We start from the raw sequence: 21,684 nt of genomic DNA, 5'->3' as shown, positions 1-21,684 counted from the left end.
TGGTTTTTTAAAGTGATATGCATAGGATGATTAGAGAGAAGAGCCCAAACACATCACCTTTAAAAAAGAGTTTATTGTAAGTATAAAAATTTTATATGCTTATTAACTAAGTTTAAATATGCAGTTTTGAAATATAATAGTTACAAATATGAATCATTGTTTTAGTTTATATGCTAAAATAATTCTTAATTTGTAATTAATATATATATATATATATATATATTATAGAAATAATATTATAAATCAATATGGATCACAAAAGCCTTAGATCAAATATTATGATTACTAATACAAAAAATTGGTAATAATTTTATTAATAAAAATAAAATTTCAATATAACAAATTGAATTGAAGTGCACGGAGTCTTCGATGGTCCTTGGTTCGCTTGATGAAGCTTTAGCATGTTATTCCTTGCTTGCATGTTGGAAGGCTTGACAGGCTCATCTGTTTGTGAAGGTGCATGTTCGTCGCGTTCGTTCGCTTCGCATGCTTCGTTCGTTCGTCTGTTGGTGAACCTGTCATTCTGCATGTGCTCCCTTCATTCATCCCATTCGTCATCTTGCCATGTTCGTTGGTGTACCTGTACCTGCAGTCACTCATGATGAGACGACATCAAATCCAAAACCTCCTAGTCTACCATGACACGTGATCATTCAGATGCAGGTGATTGGGAGAGGTAGCAAGGTTGTGATGTAGGATGATGGCTTCAGGCAACTGTTGATGAAAACTACGTAAGAGTCACTGAGAGATGGAGACAGACAATCTGAGTCGACAGTGACTGTCTGCAAGGTCTGGCTCGACTGGGAGGAAAAATTACACAAATTTTGGGAGGAACAGTCCGAGTTGCTGGAAGGCAAGGCAGGCATGCTCTGCGCATTTTTTAGAACGAATGGGCAGTGGGGCTGGACAACCATATTTGTGCAATTTTCTAGAGGAACGGGCTGGGCTGCATGAAGGGTTAGTAGGCAGGGATTGCACAGTTTTTCTGGGGAACTTCCCGGGACACTTACAGCAAAAACTACACAATTCCCATAAGGAACTGCAATCTATTTCCCTGGCAACAAAAACTGTGCAATTCCCAAAGGGAACTGGAAGTCTGCTGCTAGGGGTTGCTAGAAAGGAAAACTGCATTGAGGCCAGGAGGTTGGCCTGTTGATCATCTCTGTGCAATTTCTGAGCTGAGCTGACTAATGGGCAGCGGAAGCCCTGCTTATGAACACTGCGCAATTTCTAAGATGAATAGTTGGTCGAATGTCAAGATGACTGACTGGGAAAACTACGCATTTTTCTGAGGAAGACAGGGATGGCATTTGGTGTTTGTCAGGCTTGTCTGCGCAATTTCCTCAGTCAGTTGAGCGGGTGAGGTCAGTGGGCTTTGTGCAATTTTTGGGGGGAGTTAGTCCTAGGGTGGCTGCTAGGTCCGACTGTCTGGGTGACCAACATGAGAGTTGATTGGATTGTTTGCGGGCAGCACAACTTGAAAAGACTAGCTTGGTGCTTCTGCGCTATTCTGGTTGACAGTCAATCGAGTCGATGGCAGGGTGATGGTTCGTCTGTCATAGGGGAGTTTGGTCGTCAGAAATTTCGTCAAAATGGTTAAGTCATGTGTGAACAATCGAAAGATGCATAGGTGATCACACAAACACACACTTGCATGACTTGACGACGAAACGACCAAACCATCCAGACATACATGTTCAACATGACTGACTGATGGTGTAAGTGACAAGTGCGACAAACGTGATTGATCGTTCATTGATCGAGATAATGATTGCGCGACAGTGACTATGACTTCATGTGTGAGTGCGACAGATGCTTTCATAGTGAACACAACAAGCACATACGAAGCGAAGACTTTGAGCATAACTAGAACATGGTCGCAAGCATGACTTAGACATCAACATGCAGAGACTTGAATGCAATGAACAAGCAAGGCGGATGTAAAGACTCACACGAGCTCACGGAGTGAACCCGAGTGTGTGCAATCATCAAGTGAAACTCTTCAAGGGAGGCTTTGAAATTGGTGTAGGCCAAAATTTTGGAGGGTGGTTGTAGTCGCTACAACACGAACTTAACAATTTCTCTGATTGATAATTTCTTGTGATATACTTTTACTTCTTAGCTTATGATATTTTTTTGTTAGCTTATTAATATGTTCTCTTCATCAAGGCAATTACCAATATGCTCCATAAAATACAAGTGACACAGTATGTAGGCTCCTCAGCCAGGGCCAAAACCTCTCACCTCCTGAGAGGAAAAATCGATCCAAATTCTTCTTCTAGATATTCAATTGATAAGTACCAAGACCATGACACAGACCCTTGACTCTAGTATCCTTCCAAGAACCTTGTCACTAACCTTGATGCTCTGCCTCTTCATTTCCTCGCCTTTCTTCTTGATCTTGGACTTCTCTCCTCCACTCCTTTTAGAGAAACTCAATCTCTATCTTTCTCACTGCTCCTTCACAACTTCCCTAGAGAATATCGGTCTCTAGGTCTTCTCTAGAGAAACTCGGTCTCTAGATCTCTAATTCAATCACACGTAAGAGTCTTCCTTTGCTGCCCTAGAAGATACCTTCCTTCGCTATTCCAAAAGAAACCCTACTTCGAAGATCCCAAAAGAATCCTTCTTCGTATGCCCAAAAGAATCCTATCTTTGTATTTACCTAGAGGAATGCCTCCTTCATTGATCCATAGGAACAATTCTTCGCTGCCCCAGAAGAATGTCTTTCACTGCCCCAGAAGAAACCCTTTCACTTCCCTTACTTTGTACTTCTCTTCTGAACCCTTTCTTCACATTTCTCTTAGACCGAAATCTTGTCGAGATACTTGGTTTGAATGGAGGTTGAGTACATTTATTTATACACCTCTCCACATGATCTTTAGGCCGACTTGATTGCTGGAATTAGGCTGACTTCATCTAGCATGTTCTTCCATCATTTGTAAACTGATTTGAAAAGGATAGATGACAATTTCTTGGAGGATACTTTACATAGACAATATTGACCTTTTACAAAGTGTATCATGACTTCATTAAATGACAATGACTCTATTATTTTATGAATATATGACAAATAAATCGTAAAGACTCTCAATGGGAGCCTTTGACTCAGAAACAAAATCCATTTTTCATGAAACCCATGAAGCAAGTCAATAAAATAATTTTATTTTTCTTATTTACGTCTCATTACATAAAATCATATTTACATGTCATTATGAAGACCAAACCTAGTTACACTTTTCAACACTTCCTCTTAACTAGGGAGGTATTTATAATTGTACTTGGACTTTCTCAATATGAAGAACCTCTCATAAGAAGAATTCGGATTTGTAACTCATTTGTATAGCATCATATCAACCATCATTGTTATCTAGCAAGGCCTTGAATAACAACTCTATCTCTTCACAAGATCATAACACAATGCTAGCGAGACCAATGATTTATAGACACATTCATCATTGTCTCTCTCAAAACATACCCCCTGGGTTCACTCAGGATATGTTCCATGAGGACTATTCTTTTCCTGGAATTCCCACTCCCACAAAGAATATTGGTCCTCCATGACTACTCTTACTGTTGGATGCCCTATCTCATCCTCAAAGAGCATCGGATGCCAAATGATTACACAATCCTTCATTCTGTCTTCCTAGGTGAAGACCCGAATGACATGTATGTCTCTCCTTTTCAAACGACGAGGACATATTCCATTAAAGGAATGTACTCATTCCTATCACAAAGGAATGTACCTAAGCTCCCTGCTTAGGAATTTCCAAGTTTCTTTCAAGGAAGAAAACTTCTTTTCAGGCTCCCTCTTAACTAGGGACCTATCGCAGCTCCTCATGTGGAGATCCTGAAACAAACAACTTCTTGAAGAGATCCTTCCTTCGATGTCATGAATTTCTTCTTCGTCAAAGAGTCTTCATCTTTAGGAACTTCTACATAGGGAACAAATCATCTATCACTTTTATTTATATGTTAGTCATGTCCTCAACTCATCAGAAAGTGATTCATCATATTTTCCATCTGGCTTCACTTCATGTCATTCTTCTTTCGTGCCATACCTTTCGGAGGGACATTGCATACTCCTATATGGTCCACTTGGAAGTCATCCACATATTTCCCTTTGCCAGACATACATAAGCTCATCCATATGTTAGTTCAAAAACATAATCAATGAACTATTCAAGTCAAAGTTACCTTTGTGATGATCTTTCACCATGACATCTTCCCCTAAGTATCAGCATCCTACATGCAGATTGACGCATCTCCCACAAATATCCATTATCAAGGGTCTCTATCTTTTTCCGTCTTCTATCAGAGTCTTCACATCTTTCCGGGAGATATTCTAGTCAAATCTTATTAGACTTCAGATGTTGAATTCCTTCTACCATTGTTGCATATTATCACAATCTCTTCCTCTCTTTCCTCACACACTTCATTCCCAGGAGTTTCCAATCAAAATTCCTTGATTGTATTCAGTTTCCTCATGATTCATATAAGGACATACTATTTTGATTTCATCTAGTGTGACTTATGATTTGTTGCAATATTTGGGAGGAGGGGATCCTTTTTTCTCTTGATCATATTTTCCAAGACGGAAACAGTGATCCATATTATCGACAACCATATGACATGAATTTCATAATAATCTATGTAAGCATACATACCTCATCTTCCTTTTGGTCATCCAGAATTTCTGTAGCAAATTCATTCGAAAGCACTTTATCCTTCAAACTTGCTTTCTTGTCATGTCATCATACCAACATTCCTTGAATCCCACGAGTTGGAATTCTTGATGAAAACCTTTGCTTCCTTTCTATATCGGTGAATCCTTTGATGAGAATTCCATCAAAGAAACTTGAGGATGTTTCATCTAACCCGAAATATGTTTTCTTTATTGACTATGATGATCCCAGTTGATGATGACCTCTGCTTCTTTCTATGAGGTTTCCTAGGAGCTTCTTATCCTTTGTAATCAGTAGGATCTGTACTATACATATTTCCATTGTCATGAGCTCTTACTTCTAATGCTTCTATCATGATGCTTCTTTCTAGTTTGATGCATATTATCTTATTTAAATTGCTCCCTATCTATAAATTACAAGTGAAAGGAACCTTCTAATGAAGAAGATCATCTCAGTCATAGTAGATATCTTTTTGCTTCTTCCTTCTTAAGCTTCTTTGTCTTAGGTTCTTTCACTTCCTTAGTAGAATAGTCTTCTTCCATATCCCTCTTATGTTTAGGAAAATATTTTCTATAGTGCCAAGATTTTGACAACCATAGCATCTTTCCTTAGCCATGTTCTTCCTTTTCTTCTTTGGAGTACCAAACTTTCCAAATTTCCCTTTTCGTCTTGTCACTAATTGTTCCCTTCTATCTGATCTTTTGTCACTTTCTTTCTTCATCTTGTCTTCCTCTGCCTTGCAGAGAGACCATAATTTGATGAATGGGATAGCTTCCTCTTCCTTAGTAGATATGAGGTTACCTTGTTCATCAGTCAATGCATTTAGAATAACGAAGATCATTTCGTTATCAGATACCATCTCTCCTCGATCCTACAATTGACCTTTTATTTGAGATGCCTTTGAGAGACATGACAATATCCCTTCATCCTTTTGACACCTTCAATTTATGAAGATCAGATCTAAGTGATATGATCTTTTCTATCGTGCTTCTAGAGAAAATTTCTCCCAGCTTATCATATATTTCTTTAGATGTCTCCAACTTGGCTACATAGGAAATGAGTGGATCTTCGATAGACTCCTTAAGAATCTTTTGAGACATGATCAATGACTTCATTTACTTCAAGGACAATGTCTATCCTTCTTTTCCATACAAGGAAGTTTGATATCCCAACCAAATTCTGGTTCTCCTTGAAATATGAAGTCATTTTTACTAGATTGTATTATAATAAAAGGTACTTACTTGTGAAGATCGAACCTTCAACTTGATGATGAACTTGCTGCTTCTTACTTCAAATATTTCAGTGAAGGAAGACTGCCTTCTATGAGATATTTTCTTCAATAGAGAGAGGATTGTATTTCGATCTAATATTCCTTAGATTTGAAGAGCTTCCACTTCCTTGGTGATGTATGATTTGTGGAGTCCTCTAGGGTTTCAACCTTTCTTCCTGCTTCTTTCTTGAAGTATATTTCCTCGATCTAGGGTTTCTTCGATGTAGATCTTGATCCTTTGGATTTGATAACCTCCGACTTGATTTGATTCCTTTCTTTTAAGTTCAATTATCTTATGTAAGCTTTCTTTGAATGCCCCTTCTTTCGTTTAGCACCTAAGATCCAATACCATGTTGCGAAATATAGGGAATTCAAAGTTAACAATTTCTATGCTTGAGAATTGCTTGTGATATTCTTTTACTTCTTAGCTTATGAACTTTTCTTCGTTAGCTTATTATTGTGTTCTCTTCATCAAGGCAATTACCAATATGCACAATACAAGACAACTGCCATAGTATATAGGCTTTTCAGTTTTCAGTGGGGGCCAAAACCTTTGACCTCTTGAGAGGAAAACCCAACCAAAATTCTTCTTCTAGATCTTAAATTGATAAGTACCAAGACCATGACACATACCCTTGACTCTAGTATCCTTCCGAGGACCTTGTCACTAACCTTGATGCTTTGCCTCTTCCTTTCATTTCCTTTCTTCTTGATCTTGGACTGCTCTCCTCGACTCCTAAAGAAGCTCGGTCTCTATCGTTCTCACTGATCCTTCACAACTTCCTAAAGAATATCGATCTCTAGGTATTCTCCAGAGAAACTGAGTCTCTAGATCTCTACTTCGATCACCTAGAAGAGTCTTCCTTTGATGTCCCAAAAGATACCTTCCGTCGCTATTCCAGAAGAAACCCTACTTCGCAGATCCTGTAAGAATCCTTCTTCGTATGCCGAGAATAATCCTATCTTCATACTTCCTCAGAGGAATGCCTCCTTCGCTGATCCACATGAACCCTTCTTCGTTGCCCCAGAAGAATGACTTTTGTTGCCCTAGAAGAAACCCTTTCATTTCCCTTACTTCGTACTTCTCTTATGCACACTTTCTTCACACTTCTCTTATGCACACTTTCTTCACACTTCTCTTAGACCGAAAGCTTGTTGAGATGCTTGGTTCAAATGGAGGTCGAGTACATCTATTTATACACCTCTCCACATGATCTTTAGGCCAACTTGACTGCTAGAGTTAGGTTGAATTCATCTAGCATGTTCTTCCATCATTTGTAGGATGAATTGAAGAGGATAGATGAAAATTTCTTGGAGGATACTTTACATAGACAATATTGACATTTTACAAAGTGTAACATGACTTTATTACATGACAATGACTATTCTTTTATGACTAGATGACAAATAAATCCTAAAGAATCTCACTGGGAGTCTTTGACTAAAAAAAATTCCCCTTGCTCATGAAACCCATGAAGCAAGTCAATAAAATAATTTTTTTATTATTATTTACATCTCATTACATAAAATCATATTTACATGTCATTATGAAGATCAAACTTAGTTACACTTTTCAACACTCTCTCCCTGGGGGATGGAAAAACCCCATCTTAAGGGAAAAGATCTAAGGATAGTAGATACAGGTTGAGGATGAAGAGAGATGAAGAATGAGAAATTGGTACCTTGCACATGATGTTGTGAAGGTTGGCAGGACACTGCCATGCTAAGGAGTTCTTGAGCTGGGCACAGAGCCAGTGGAACCTTTGGGAAGAATCCTTGAGGATAGAACCCTGAGTTAGACTGATGCAGTCTTCAGGCTTCAGGGGAAGACTATCTCAGTGGTTGCTTTCTAAACTCTCTGGTAGGGAGAAAGCTTGGGGGAGAGGTTGGATGTAATTGCCAGACCTCGTGGTTGGGAGGTGTGGTCTTTACATGCTTGGTTTTGTGACAGTATAGGAAGAGATAGATAAGTATCTCTCAGATATTTTATTTTCTTGCTTGAATTAGAGTAAAATTTTGTGAGCTAAAGGAGAAGGCAAGTTTTTGTACAGTTTCTGATAATTGTCTGTATGGTTTAGTAATTATTAAACAAACAATATTTTTCCCAAGTATAGTAAGACTGTAGCTGGAAAATACTGTTAAAGAGTTGAAAAATCCATAGCTGAAAGAACGACCATTGAGACTGAAGTAGACTGGCTATCTTGTATTCTCTTAAAGGAAAATTCGAAAGACTAAAACATATTGGTTGTCTTTTTTCTTCCTAATTCGGTCGAAAGCTTTGCTCAAGAAAAACTAAATAAATTTACCTTTATGGATAGCAATAACAACTGGTGGATGAGTGTTCGGAACATGCAAATAAAATAATAGATTTGTTAATTTCATACCAGTTAGATAAGGCTATAATATTCAAAAATTTACTCAGAATAGGAGATCTGGTAGTAAACCCATAAAAATGAAAATAAAGGTTCTGGTTTACCTGAGAATAACAAACCCAAGGTTTATCGAAGGCGGTCCAGAACTTAAAAGAATAAAGAAAAAGTATAACCACGCCTTAAGGGCACCGAGCAGGTCCCAGGTAACCTAGGTCCTGTGCACGACCAGATGATAATAACCAGGAAGTTGCATAAAATTGGCTTAAACTGTTATCATGTATGCACAGAGAAAACTTAAAAACATAGTTGTACATAGTTAGTGGATAATGGTAAGTGTACAACAATTAAACTAGTTAACAATTTAAACTATTGTTAAACTTAATAATTTCCTGATGATAGGATTTTGGCATACATACATATGATTCAAGAGAGTTGGTAAAATAAACCTTAAACAAATACTGTGACCAAACATATAAATTAATTAACTTTAGCCATCAATTCAACGTATACATCTGGGAAGTGCTAGAAACAAAACAAGAATATGCATCTACTTCAACCACTTCATAGCTATAAATTCTAGAATCTAAACGAGAGATTTCAAATTAAAACAAGTTAAGGAAAAGCCTGTAAAATTGTGTTACGATAAAATTACCTACGCAGTGGAAGGAACCAGAGAAATAAGAACTTCAACGCCGCAGAGTCAAGTTGCAGAGCCGAAAAACATAAGGAAGAAGTGGCAGAATGAGGACAAACCTCGAGACCCAGGGAGGAGTTGGTTGCCATAACTAAGCGGTTGTCATACAGACTGTACGATTAAGTTGGCCAGAGCGGGTGGCATATTTATTAAAAAATACTAGAAGCGTAAATGGTTGTATTCGCTGATTAATCGACAACTAAAAACAAGGGTACTGTGATAAACCTCTAATTTAAAACTAAGTTTAATACCATGTATGCACCCTATGGATCAACGACCACCTGTCCTGAAACATTCAAATATGTTGTATTTAAGAACTGGAAGTAATTAAATATTCACATTTGAGTTTTACAATGATAATATTGTTTGAATGATGTATCTTTACATTATAAATCCAACCATGATGATTACATATGTAAAGTAGCTTGGTAAATATTTTTTTTTAATTGTTGTGATAGAACATGTTAAATGGATGGCTGAATGTCAACAAAGAGTTTTGATCAATTGAAACACTTGCTGACCACATCCTTGAGTAGGTGGAAGATCCTGAGGAGGAGTTTGTGTGCACGGATGTTTGTTAAGAGGGTGTGGGAGGAGTGTTGATGTAGGAGGGTAGAGTGATAGCATGTGGAGTGTTGATGTAGGAGGGTAGAGTGATAGCTTATGAATAAGATGCAGGAGGGTAGAGTGATAGCTTATGAGGGTGTGGAAGAGTGTTGATGTAGGAGGGAAGAGTTGATAATCTGTGGAGTGTTGATGTAGGAGGGTAGAGTGATAGTTTATGAATCACGCAAATTGAAAGATGTAAATTTTTAGGGGGTTACGATATGTCTTTTTTTCCATAGCTTAGGTTACAATAAGCCGGATTAGAACTTAGGTCTTTCGAGTTTCAACGATTTCACATTTCTCGGATTAACCAATTGAGTTGCCCCCAAAATGAATCCACAGTATATTTTATTATTATTTAATGTATCAATTTTATAGATGGTACAACATTTCTCCATATTAAATAATTTTAGAGCGTCTTTGAACATAATTATTTTTAACCATTCAAAATTATTCTAAATAACTACTAGCTATTAAATATATATCTTATTATCTAAAAAATTAAAAAATATACTTATTATTTTTAATTAAAATTTTATTTTTTTTATCGGATCTAATAATTGTAACAGTTTAAATAGTTAGAAAAAATCTTATTGGGTCGAGAGGCACTCTACCGCCGAGTATGGGTAGATCTCACATAAACATGTAAATGTAAATGTAAATATAAACATTTAACATGTAATGTTTAATATTTAACATTTGTAATCTAATGTTGGTCCTATTTAGAAATCAATTTAATTATTATTATGTATAAACACAATATAAGTTTAAAATATAAAGAGGTTTATGAACACTAAAAAAATAGGTATGGTAAATAAATAAAAATATAAATAAATTGGAGGTATAGTAAATAAATAAAACCTCTTTTATAGTTACTCCAAAGGTATGGTAAATAAACAAAATTATAAATAAACTAGAAGTATGGTAAATAAATAAATCCTCTTTTTATATTTAGTCCATAAACCTCTTTATATTTAGGAAGACTAAAAAAAAGGTTTTATTTAGGTGAAGCCTGTAAGCCAAATACCATTTTAATACCATGAGCTAAATACCATGAGCCAAATACCATAAATGAATATGGCAGATTAATAAAAATAGAAATAAATGAGAGGTATGGTAAAGAAATAAAACAATTTATTTTATTTATTTATTTATTTATTTTTTTTCTTCCATAATTCACTTTATATTTACTAACACTTAAAAATGAGGTTTTATTTAGGTAAAGCCTATGGTCCAAATTATTATTAATACCATGCAAAAAAACATTATTAACCCTAATATTAGTATTTGGGGGGCTACAATATGTCCTCCTCCCTATAGCCCAGGTCACAACAAGAGGGATTAGAACCTAGGTCTTTCGAGTTTCAACGATTTCACATTTCTTGGATTAACCAATTGAGTTTCCCCCAAAATGAATCCACATTATATTTTATTATTATTTATTGTATCAATTTTAAAGATCGTACAACATTTTTCCATATTAAATAATTTTAGAGTGTCTCTGAACATAATTATTTTTAACCATTCAAAATTATTTTAAATAAATAATAGTTATTAAATATATATTTTATTATTTAAAAAATTAAAAAATATACTTATTAATTTTTAATTAAAATTCTATTTTTTTACCAGATGTAATAATTGTAACATTTTAAATAGTTATAAAAAATCTTATTGGGTCGAGAGACACTTTACAACCCAGTATGAGGTAGATCTCACATAAACATGTAAACGTAAATGTAAATATAAACATTTAACATATAATGTTTAATATTTAACATTTTTAATCTAATGCCAGCCCTATTTAGAAATCAATCTAATTATTATTATGTATAAACACAATATAAATTTAAAATATAAAGAGGTTTATGAACACTAAAAAATAGGTATGGTAAATAAATAAAAATATAAATAAACTGGAGGTATGGTAAATAAATAAAACCTCTTTTTATAGTTACTCCAAAGGTATGGTAAATAAACAAAATTATAAATAAAATAAATAAATCATCTTTTAATATTTAGTCCATAAATCTCTTTATATTTAGGAAGATTCAAAAAAAAGTTTTATAAATAAATCATCTTTTAATATTTAGTCCATAAATATTTAGGTGAAGTCTATAGGTCAAATACCATTTTAATATCATGAGCTAAATACAATGGGCCAAATACCATATTTATAAAAGAGATATGGTAGATTAATAAAAATATAAATAAATGAGAGGTATCGTAAAGAAATATTTTTTTTTTAATATTTATTTCATAATTATTTATATTTACGAACACTAAAAAATGAAGTTTTATTTAGGTGAAGCCTATGGGCCGAATTATTATTAATACCATGCAAAAAAACATTATTAACGCTAATATTAGTATTAATAAAAATAAAGATGGCACATGGTATTGACCCATGACATTCCCCTTGGATGTAGTTTATTTAAAGGGGGAAATTAAACCAGCATAGATCTATCTTTACTCTGGATCTACTAAACCTCGAGAGAGATCAAATATTTTAATGTGAAAATTAGTATAGAGTAAAAAAAAATTTGATCCTTCTCGATACTTAGTAAATCCAAAATAAAAATAAATCTATACTAATTTAAAATATTTACTTGAATATTCTAATTATATACTTTCACCCTACTAACTAACCCAAAATCCATATTCCGATTCGAATTTCTCGCCCCACAAAAATGAAAAATATTTTAAAAATGTGAGAAAAATATTCCCTACCAAGACGCCATGTGGAGTCAAACCATTTAAAAAAATGAAGAGTCCTCTTGAGCGAAAAATCGCCATGTGGAATTATTTTGTGGTCAACTTAATTAATTAATATAAAATTTCTAAAGATCCAGGTTTAAATCTCTCTCGTTGTGACTCTAGGGGAAGACATAACTTCACTAATAAAGACCCTAACCTATATGAAAGGTTGAATTTTTTAATAAACATTTTCGTATTTTTAATATTATTTGGTATCTTCTCATTATATAGATTTATTATTTTATATATATATTTCGGATCAATTTGGTTAAAATTTAATAAAGATTTTTAAAAATTAAAAATTAAATGATTTAATTTGCAAAATTTCAAAAGAATATATATATATATATATATATATTTTGTTTGTAAAAAAATTGACTATGTTTTATTATTATGGATTATTTACATTGAATTTTTATTATTATTGAGTATTTAGATTGTATCACTAGTTATTAAGTAATGGTCTAAAGTATTTTGTATTCATTTTAGAGGAAGTTTTCGTTACCAAGTGCAAGTCTCAGAAGTGATTATTGACTCTATGTGATTCATTTCACTAGTTTCATTTTCATTTTTTCACCCCTGTGAGCATCACCTGATGCAATGAGTGCTAAGTGGACTATTCAAAAATCACTAAGAAATTAGTAGTTACAACTACCTCTCATGGATATGGTCATAGATGAATGACTTACTTAAAGAAATTGAATCCCAAAAAATGATATCTAATATAATGCAATGCAAAAACCCCTCAATACTTAATTACTTGACTTGTCAATTGTCACGATCTCATCGACACTATATGTACTACAGTAAAATAAAATAAAATAATGGTGGCTAACTACTTAAAATCACCCCTCCAAATAACAAGGGAAACATGTACTTAAGGCATTGTAAATGGGATTATGCGCTTGGTATATGACTAAACTTTATATTAAATAATCAACCTTCACCAATCATGTATTATCTCCTATGCATAACACTTATGAGTATATCGTTCAAGCCTTTGGCGTTTATTGTTAAACCTTAATTGTTATACCACCAAACTCTTCATTATTCAGTCTGACGCCAGGTGGTGGACGGGACTTAACCCATCTCACCAATCCCATGGCCAGGTGGCATGGATCCACGTGAAGCCACGTGATTCTCGGGGGTTGACCCGCTGTGGTTTTCGCGCCAGGCTCTCCCGCTTAAACGGACGATGGTGATTCACTTACCACATCGTATGGCTCAGATCTATCCAAGGGTTTGGTGGATAATACATAAGCCACCGGGTCTTTCGGATCAGTTCATTTGCACATTACAGATGAAGCCGAACGCTCTCCCAGCTCGACATTTCTCTCTGCAACCATTACAGAGCTTACCCTGTTGTTCAGGTATCGTTCCTTCCATACTGTCGAACCTGTTAGTCCATTTCACAGTTGTGTTCATAGGTGAATGCATTGCGTTTAACTCTTTGAACCCTTCGGTTGTTTTGACTACTCCAGGTTATTTACAATGAATGGTAATGTGCAGGTGGGTTTGCCTCCACAGCTTCCTACCGCCTGCAGGAAGATTTCGCTGGCTACAAACAACACAGGTATGTTCATTTTCGTAGATAGGCAGTTTTCCCCTTATTTAAGAAAGGTTTATTCATGAAGTTTGGATTAGCGTCATTCTCCTGGCCTGAGGAGTGTCTCATGACGCTCTGTTTATGTGTCTCAGGTATGACAACTGTTTTCCAAACCCTAGTTACGTCTTGCAGGCGGCCACTTCATACCGGAACCTGTATTTCGTTAACCTATTAGGGTTTAGTTAGAAAATGTTTATGGCTTACATGCCGTCTGTGTACTTGTACATTTGGTTACGATTTAGGGTCTCCAGACCTGGATTGATTGAGTCGAAGTCTGTTTATATTTATCAAAGCGTTCTTTGACCTATTAAAATTTTAATAGAGCTTCAATGCTTCGTTGTAGATATGTTATTACTTTTGGTTCTCTAGCTCTTCAGTATTCGTCAGGGTTATTTATATAACTTAAGTTAACAGTTCACATTCCTTAATGAATATACTATTCTCAGTTTTCAAGCTCTGTCGATTTGTTTGATGGCCGACGCTGTCTTATATACTGCCAGTTCTGTATGGAATAATTTACCTTTCAGTTGATAATACTGTGTTAACGCTTTTCCTTTGCTTTAAATATGAGTTGTTACCCTATAGGGCTTACTAAACAGTAAGGCATTAATCTGCTACAGGGTATTTAGCACGACATATATCTCGAATCTTTACAGGATTGGTTATATTTTCACATGCATTCGATTCGTTCGAAGTTCTTTATGCGTCCTCATATTTGTTTTATTGCAGAGCTAATGGGTAATCCTTGCATTCGATATGTTGAATGTATAGACATACCCTCTCCGCATACACAGTCGTTTATCCTTGACTGGTCTTTTGTCTGAGTCTGATATATATATATTGTTTAGTTTCCGTTATTTCTGGTAACGTTGGCCATATAACAAGATAACCCGTGGATGGTTTTTCTTTAGGCTTTAACTTATATTGTTGTATGCAATTCCTTCGATAGTTAATCCTTCAGATTTTGTGTTAACAATAGATGTAAACCCTCGACAGCGGGGTCTAATGTCTCTTTGATTTACACAGCATTATTATCTTTGTAATGTCTCTTTGATTTACACAGCATTATTATCTATGTATAAGCGCTGGTACTTTGACTGTATTTTGTTAAGATTCTGGTAGTTACCAGGCTTCTATAACTGTTTAGCTCAGCACCATTTCGTAGCCGTCAAGTTCTGTTTACTCATTTTCTTTATTCATATCTACTGGTATACTGCTCCAGTCTCTCAGTCCGCCCTAGGTTTTGGTTCTGTTATGTACACATGTATTTGAATAACCAGGATTGTTACAGCAGATGAATATGTGGCTACAGTCTCAGTAACTAATCTACAGATGTCCATTGAGTTGTATGCATTATTCTTTTACAACAACTACAGTTATTCCTTTTTGCATTAACTAATGAAAAGAAAACACAGATAACTGTTCACTGTCTATACACTTCCAGTACCTGTTTATCATTGTCTAACTCTATAGAAAATGCATACCTGGTCAGTCTGCTACCGGCGTTCCTACTCCAAAGGTTCACCTGCAATCATTTTTGGTCTTATCCTCCCAACCTTGAGATCCACTTCACGTTGGATTCTCCCCCCGAGCCGTCTTGCAGGCCTGCAGCCCTCAACAAGACTCATGCACTGCTGTGCTTGGTTATCTGGTCTCTACCAGACTTAACCTTCTTTCTCTCTTGTCTCTCTTGGAATTTCTTTCCCTGTCTGTTCCCAAACAGCCCAGGGGTTTTCCTTCCCAGGACATTTCCCTGGGTGAGAGGCAGTTCCTTCAGTTCCATAACTGATTCTTTTCTTTTAATAGAAAATCCTCCACTAGGAGGTTGCCAACATTTCAAGAATATACACATATATATATATATATAATCCAATATATTAACTTTCATAATTAAATAATGTCATTCAGTAACAATAAGTAACCACTCATACAATTTCTTACCACAGTAATTACTCCAAATTTACAAGTTATCCGAGGTCATCACATCTTCCCCCCCTGGGATTGGACATCGTCCCGATGTCTATTCCCATTAAATAAATTTGGGTAAACTTTCCTAATGAGTTCCTTGTCTTCCCATGTAGCCTCCTCAGGCCCATAGTGCTGCCACAACACTTTAACTTGGGTAATAACCCGTTTCCGCAGCCGCACTTCTCTCCGGTCGAGAATGCTCTGTGGTTCGACCAGAACCTCGCCTTCCGGTTCTACCTGCAGACAACCAATACCTTTAATCAGTTTCCTATTGAGTATATCTGCATAATCAAAACAACCAGATTAATTCTTACCCGCACATCTTGCCATCGGATAACATGTTTAGGGTCATATACATATTTCTTTAGGACAGAAACGTGGAGCACATTGTGAATCCTAATATGACTTGGCAAGGCGAGTTGGTAAGCCACCGGCCCCACTCTAGCCAAGATCTGAAAAGGTCCAAAGTACCGAGGAGCCAGCTTGCCACACCCGCTCCACTGCAGTGTGCTCCTTCTGGCTTGAATCCTCACAAACACATGGTCACCAACCTGATACTCTGTGAATCTTCTTTTTCTGTCCGCAAAACTTTTCTGTCTGTCTTGTGCAGCCTTTAAATTGGCACGCACCCTTTTCACCATGTCTTCCATTTCTTTAAGCATTTCTGGACCCAAACTCAGCTTGTCCTCAGGTCCACCCCAACTTGAGGGTGTGCGGCACTTTCGCCCATACAGGACCTCAAAGGCACTTAGCTGGGTTGAGGTGTGATATCCGTTATTATATGCAAATTCGACCAAATGTAAATACTCTTCCCATTGGCTTGGTTTCAACATCACATACGCCCTCAACATGTCTTCCAACACCTGATTAACTCGCTCAGTTTGACCATCGGTCTGCGGGTGATAGGCCGTGCTAAAGTTCAGCTGAGTACCCAACTCAGCGAACAATGTCCTCCAAAAAGTGGATGTGAACTTCACATCACGATCTGATATAATTACCCTTGGCAGCCCATGCAATCGGAATACATTTTGCATAAAGAGGTGAGCAATTTGCACCGCCTTATAAGTGGACTGCATAGGTATAAAGTGTGCCGCTTTACTCAACTTATCAACCACTACCATGATAGAATCATTGCTCTTCTTTGTTCGAGGCAACCCAGTTATGAAATACATGGAAATGGTTTCCCATTTCCACTCCGGAATAGGCAAAGGCTGTAACAGTCCTGCTGGATGCTGATGTTCTGCCTTAATTTGCTGGCATTCCAAACACCGCGCCAAATACTCAACTACCTGTTTCTTCATTCCTGGCCAATAATATTCCTTCTTAAGCGTAGTGACCATCTTTTGGTACCCTGGGTGGCCAGTGTAGTGGCTGATATGAAACTCGTCCAAAATCAGTCTCTTAAGGTCATTTGAATCAGGTACATACAATTTCTTATTAAAACACAGCATTCCAGCACCATCTAGTGTGTATCCTTGCTGTAATCTTTCATTAACAGATTGTTGTACCTGCTGTTTTAAGTGTTGGTATTCAGCATCACGACTTGCTGCTGTTTTTATTTGCTCAACCAGCGAGTTCTGCCACTTGCTGACTGAAAGTTCACATAAACATTGAACCTTTCGACTTAATGCACCAGCCACTCGGTTTTCTTTGCCTTTTAAATGCTTTATCTCGAAATCAAACCCACTTAGGAAATCTGCCCAACGACCTTGTCTCGCATTCAGGGTAGGTTGGCTGAAGTAATTTGTCAAACTGTGATGATCTGTTAACAACAGAAATTTCCTCCCTAGGAGGTAATGTCGCCACATTTTCAGCGCATGAATAACAACTGTTAACTCTAGATCGTAAGCAGAGTATCTCTGCTCATGCTCTTTTAGTTTTCTTGATTCATACACAATTACTTTTCCTTCCTGCATTAATACTCCACCCACACCCTCCTTACTTGCATTGGTACACACCACGTAATCCTTATTAGGATCAACTATACTCAAGATGGGTGCAGTGGTGAGCAAATGCTTCAATCGATCAAAGCTCTGCTGACATTCCAGTGTCCACTTAAATACCTTCCCTTTTTTCTGTAATGAGGTAATAGGGTAGGCTATCCTTGAGAAACCTTTCACAAATCTCCTGTAATAACCAGCTAATCCCATAAAGGATCTGATATCAGCTACATCCTTGGGTATGGGCCATTCCATAATAGTTTTTATCTTCTCAGGATCTACTGCAATTCCTTCTTTAGTAATCACGTGGCCCAAATATTGGATTTCCTCCTTGAAGAAATCACATTTACTGAACTTAGCGTATAGCTGATGTTCTCGAAGAGTTTGTAACACCATCCTAAGGTGCTCTTCGTGTTCCTCTTGGGAACGGGAATATATCAGAATATCATCGATAAATATCAGCACAAACTTGTCCAAAAACCTGTGAAACACGCTGTTCATCAAACACATAAAGGTGGCAGGTGTTGGTCAAACCAAAAGGCAACACTACAAATTCGTAGTGTCCGTAACGTGTCCTGAAAGCGGTTTTGGCAATGTCCTCATCTTTAATCCTGATCTGATGATAACCAGATCGCAAATCGATCTTGGAAAATACTTTTGCCCCCTTCACTTGATCAAAGAGTTCATCTATCCGCGGCAAGGGGTATTTGTTTTTGATCGTGAGCTTATTCAGCTATCGATAGTCTATACACATACGTAGAGTTCCATCTTTCTTTTTAACAAATAGTACTGGAGCTCCCCACGGTGATACACTGGGACGGATATAATCTTGCAGTTGCATTTTCAGCTCTGTTAACTCTGGTACGCTTATTCGGTACAGTGCCCGTGATACTGGTGCTGCTCCCGGTGTTAACTCTATAGTGAAGTCTATGTCCCTCTTTGGGGGCAGCCCTGGTACCTCTTCAGGAAATACATCTGCAAATTCCTGTACTACTGGAATATTGTCCAGTGCAGATATTTTATCTTTCTGGTTTGCATAACCAACTTGAATGACGTAAATCTGACATCTCTTTCTGAGACATTTAGCTAACTGGGAAGCAGTGATAGGTCGAATCTGTACAGGGTGTTGAATCCCCTACAATTCTTGCTGCTGCCCCATGTCATCCTTGTAATAAATGGTTTTGGTCTTGCAGTTTACCAACGACCAATGTTTTTCTAGCCAATCCATACCAATCAGGATGTCATAAGAACCTAATGGAAGTACATTCGGGTCTGCTGTTATTGGCTGTCCAGCTATGCTTAAGGAGCACTTATTAATTTTAGCTAGAACCCGTCTCTTGGCTCCCGTAGCTAGCTGTACCAACCATGGATTCTTGAACCTTTCCGATGGTAGTTTACACTGTTCTACTATTTTTGGGCTAACATAACTTAAAGTAGCTCCTGGGTCAATAAGAACAGCTATAGAAAGGTTTGAAATCTTACCTTCAAACTCCACCATGGTCGGTTGATATTCCGCTTGCCGGTCCTCCAAGGCTGCGTTAATTCTTGGTACGCTGCGTGCCACATCCCCAACGGTCGATGCTTCGTGGATCTGAGATATCTGGTCCACTCCTTTACGTTGCGGGCAGTTTTTAACATAGTGCGGTCCTCCACATCCCCAACACTGGACTGGAGGTCTGGTCCCTTCAATCTCTGATCTGGCAGGTGGTTCACTGACCCTGCTTTCACTTGGCTTAGCCCGGAATGTACTCTTGGTTATGTTTCTGTTAATCTGCCCCTTAGCAGCACCCTTACCGCCATTACCACGACTCCCTTTGTTATTACCAGCAACTCTGTTGCCTTTTCTTTCATTCCATCTTTTGTTTGAAATGTCTCCTTTTTGTTTGTTCTGTTGGTAACAAATTCTTGCCTTACGAATTGCCTCATCCATGGTTCTAGGATTGTCAAACTCAATTCGTTCTCTTATATAGGCTGGTAAGCTGCTCACAAATCTCTGCACTTTGGCCTTCTCCTCCTTGATATATGGCACATAGCGAAGCAGGGAAGTGAAGCGGTTAATGAACTCGTCCATGGACTGCTGTCCCAGTCGTAAATCATGGAATTCCCGTGCCTTCTCATCATAGAAACGCTCGGTTAGATATCTCTCCTTAAAGTATTTCTGAAACTTTTCCCAGGTTATGTTCTGCTCACTTACTCCTTTTACAATTTTAATTTCTTCCCACCACAGGGTTGCTTTGCCCTGTAGCTGGAAAATGGCCAGCCGCGCCTTCAGATTCTGGTCATACTCATACAACTGGAAATACTTGTTAATGTTAATTAACCAAGCCTCTGCCGCTTCTTCCTGCTCTCCATCGAAATGTGGAGGTTTAATTTTCCGGAATTCTCCCTGTAATTCCATTTTCTGTCTCTTTGAGGTCTGCTGCTCTAATACGTTGTCAGAATGGTCTTCCTTCTCCTCTGAGATTTCAGGTGCGTAATCCCGTTCTTCAGTTGCCCTTTGCTGTTCTGCACTGGGGTTGGCTAATGGTGGATTTTGTCTGTCCGGCAGACTCTTCAATATTCTTTCCTGCTCTACTGTCAATCGCGCGTTGTCTTCTCGCAGACGCGCCATCTCATTTTTCAGTTCTTGAACAGTTTGCAGTATCGCCAGATTGGTACTGCGTGTCTCTGCACCAAGCTGTACCCACAGCTCTGGATTTTCCCGAGGAACGCTGTCAGCTCCCTGCATTTCCTCCATCTTGCTTGTTGACTGTTAGCGGATTGTTGTTTCTGTATTTATCTCCTAATTGGTAAACAAGAAAATCAATTAGCTGAATTATTTCTTCCTCATGTATGTACTATATAATAATTTTCCATGCAGCTGGACTTTACCGCTCCAGAGGCCACAGTTTTGAAACCTCCACTCTGATACCACATTGTCACGATCTCATCGACACTATATGTACTACAGTAAAATAAAATAAAATAATGGTGGCTAACTACTTAAAATCACCCCTCCAAATAACAAGGGAAACATGTACTTAAGGCATTGTAAATGGGATTATGCGCTTGGTATATGACTAAACTTTATATTAAATAATCAACCTTCACCAATCATGTATTATCTCCTACGCATAACAATTATGAGTATATCGTTCAAGCCTTTGGCGTTTATTGTTAAACCTTAATTGTTATACCACCAAACTCTTCATTATTCAGTCTGACGCCAGGTGGTGGACGGGACTTAACCCATCTCACCAATCCCATGGCCAGGTGGCATGGATCCACGTGATTCTCGGGGGTTGACCCGCTGTGGTTTTCGCGCCAGGCTCTCCCGCTTAAACGGACGATGGTGATTCACTTACCACATCGTATGGCTCAGATCTATCCAAGGGTTTGGCGGATAATACATAAGCCACCGGGTCTTTCGGATCAGTTCATTTGCACATTACAGATGAAGCCGAACGCTCTCCCAGCTCGACAGTTCTCTTTGCAACCATTACAGAGCTTACCCTGCTGTTCAGGTATCGTTCCTTCCATACTGTCGAACCTGTTAGTCCATTTCACAGTTGTGTTCATAGGTGAATGCATTGCGTTTAACTCTTTGAACCCTTCGGTTCTTTTGACTACTCCAGGTTATTTACAGTGAATGGTAATGTGCAGGTGGGTTTGCCTCCACAGCTTCCTACTGCCTACAGGAAGATTTCGCTAGCTACAAACAACACAGGTATGTTCATTTTCGTAGATAGGCGGTTTTCCCCTTATTTAAGAAAGGTTTATTCATGAAGTTTGGATTAGCGTCATTCT

The sequence above is a fragment of the Pinus tabuliformis genome, chromosome 1_1 (assembly GCF_031772625.1).
Source record: "Pinus tabuliformis cultivar Carrire ecotype Pingquan chromosome 1_1, CPIR1, whole genome shotgun sequence".
Lineage (NCBI taxonomy): Eukaryota > Viridiplantae > Streptophyta > Pinopsida > Pinales > Pinaceae > Pinus > Pinus tabuliformis.
This window is presented reverse-complemented; position numbering follows the sequence as displayed.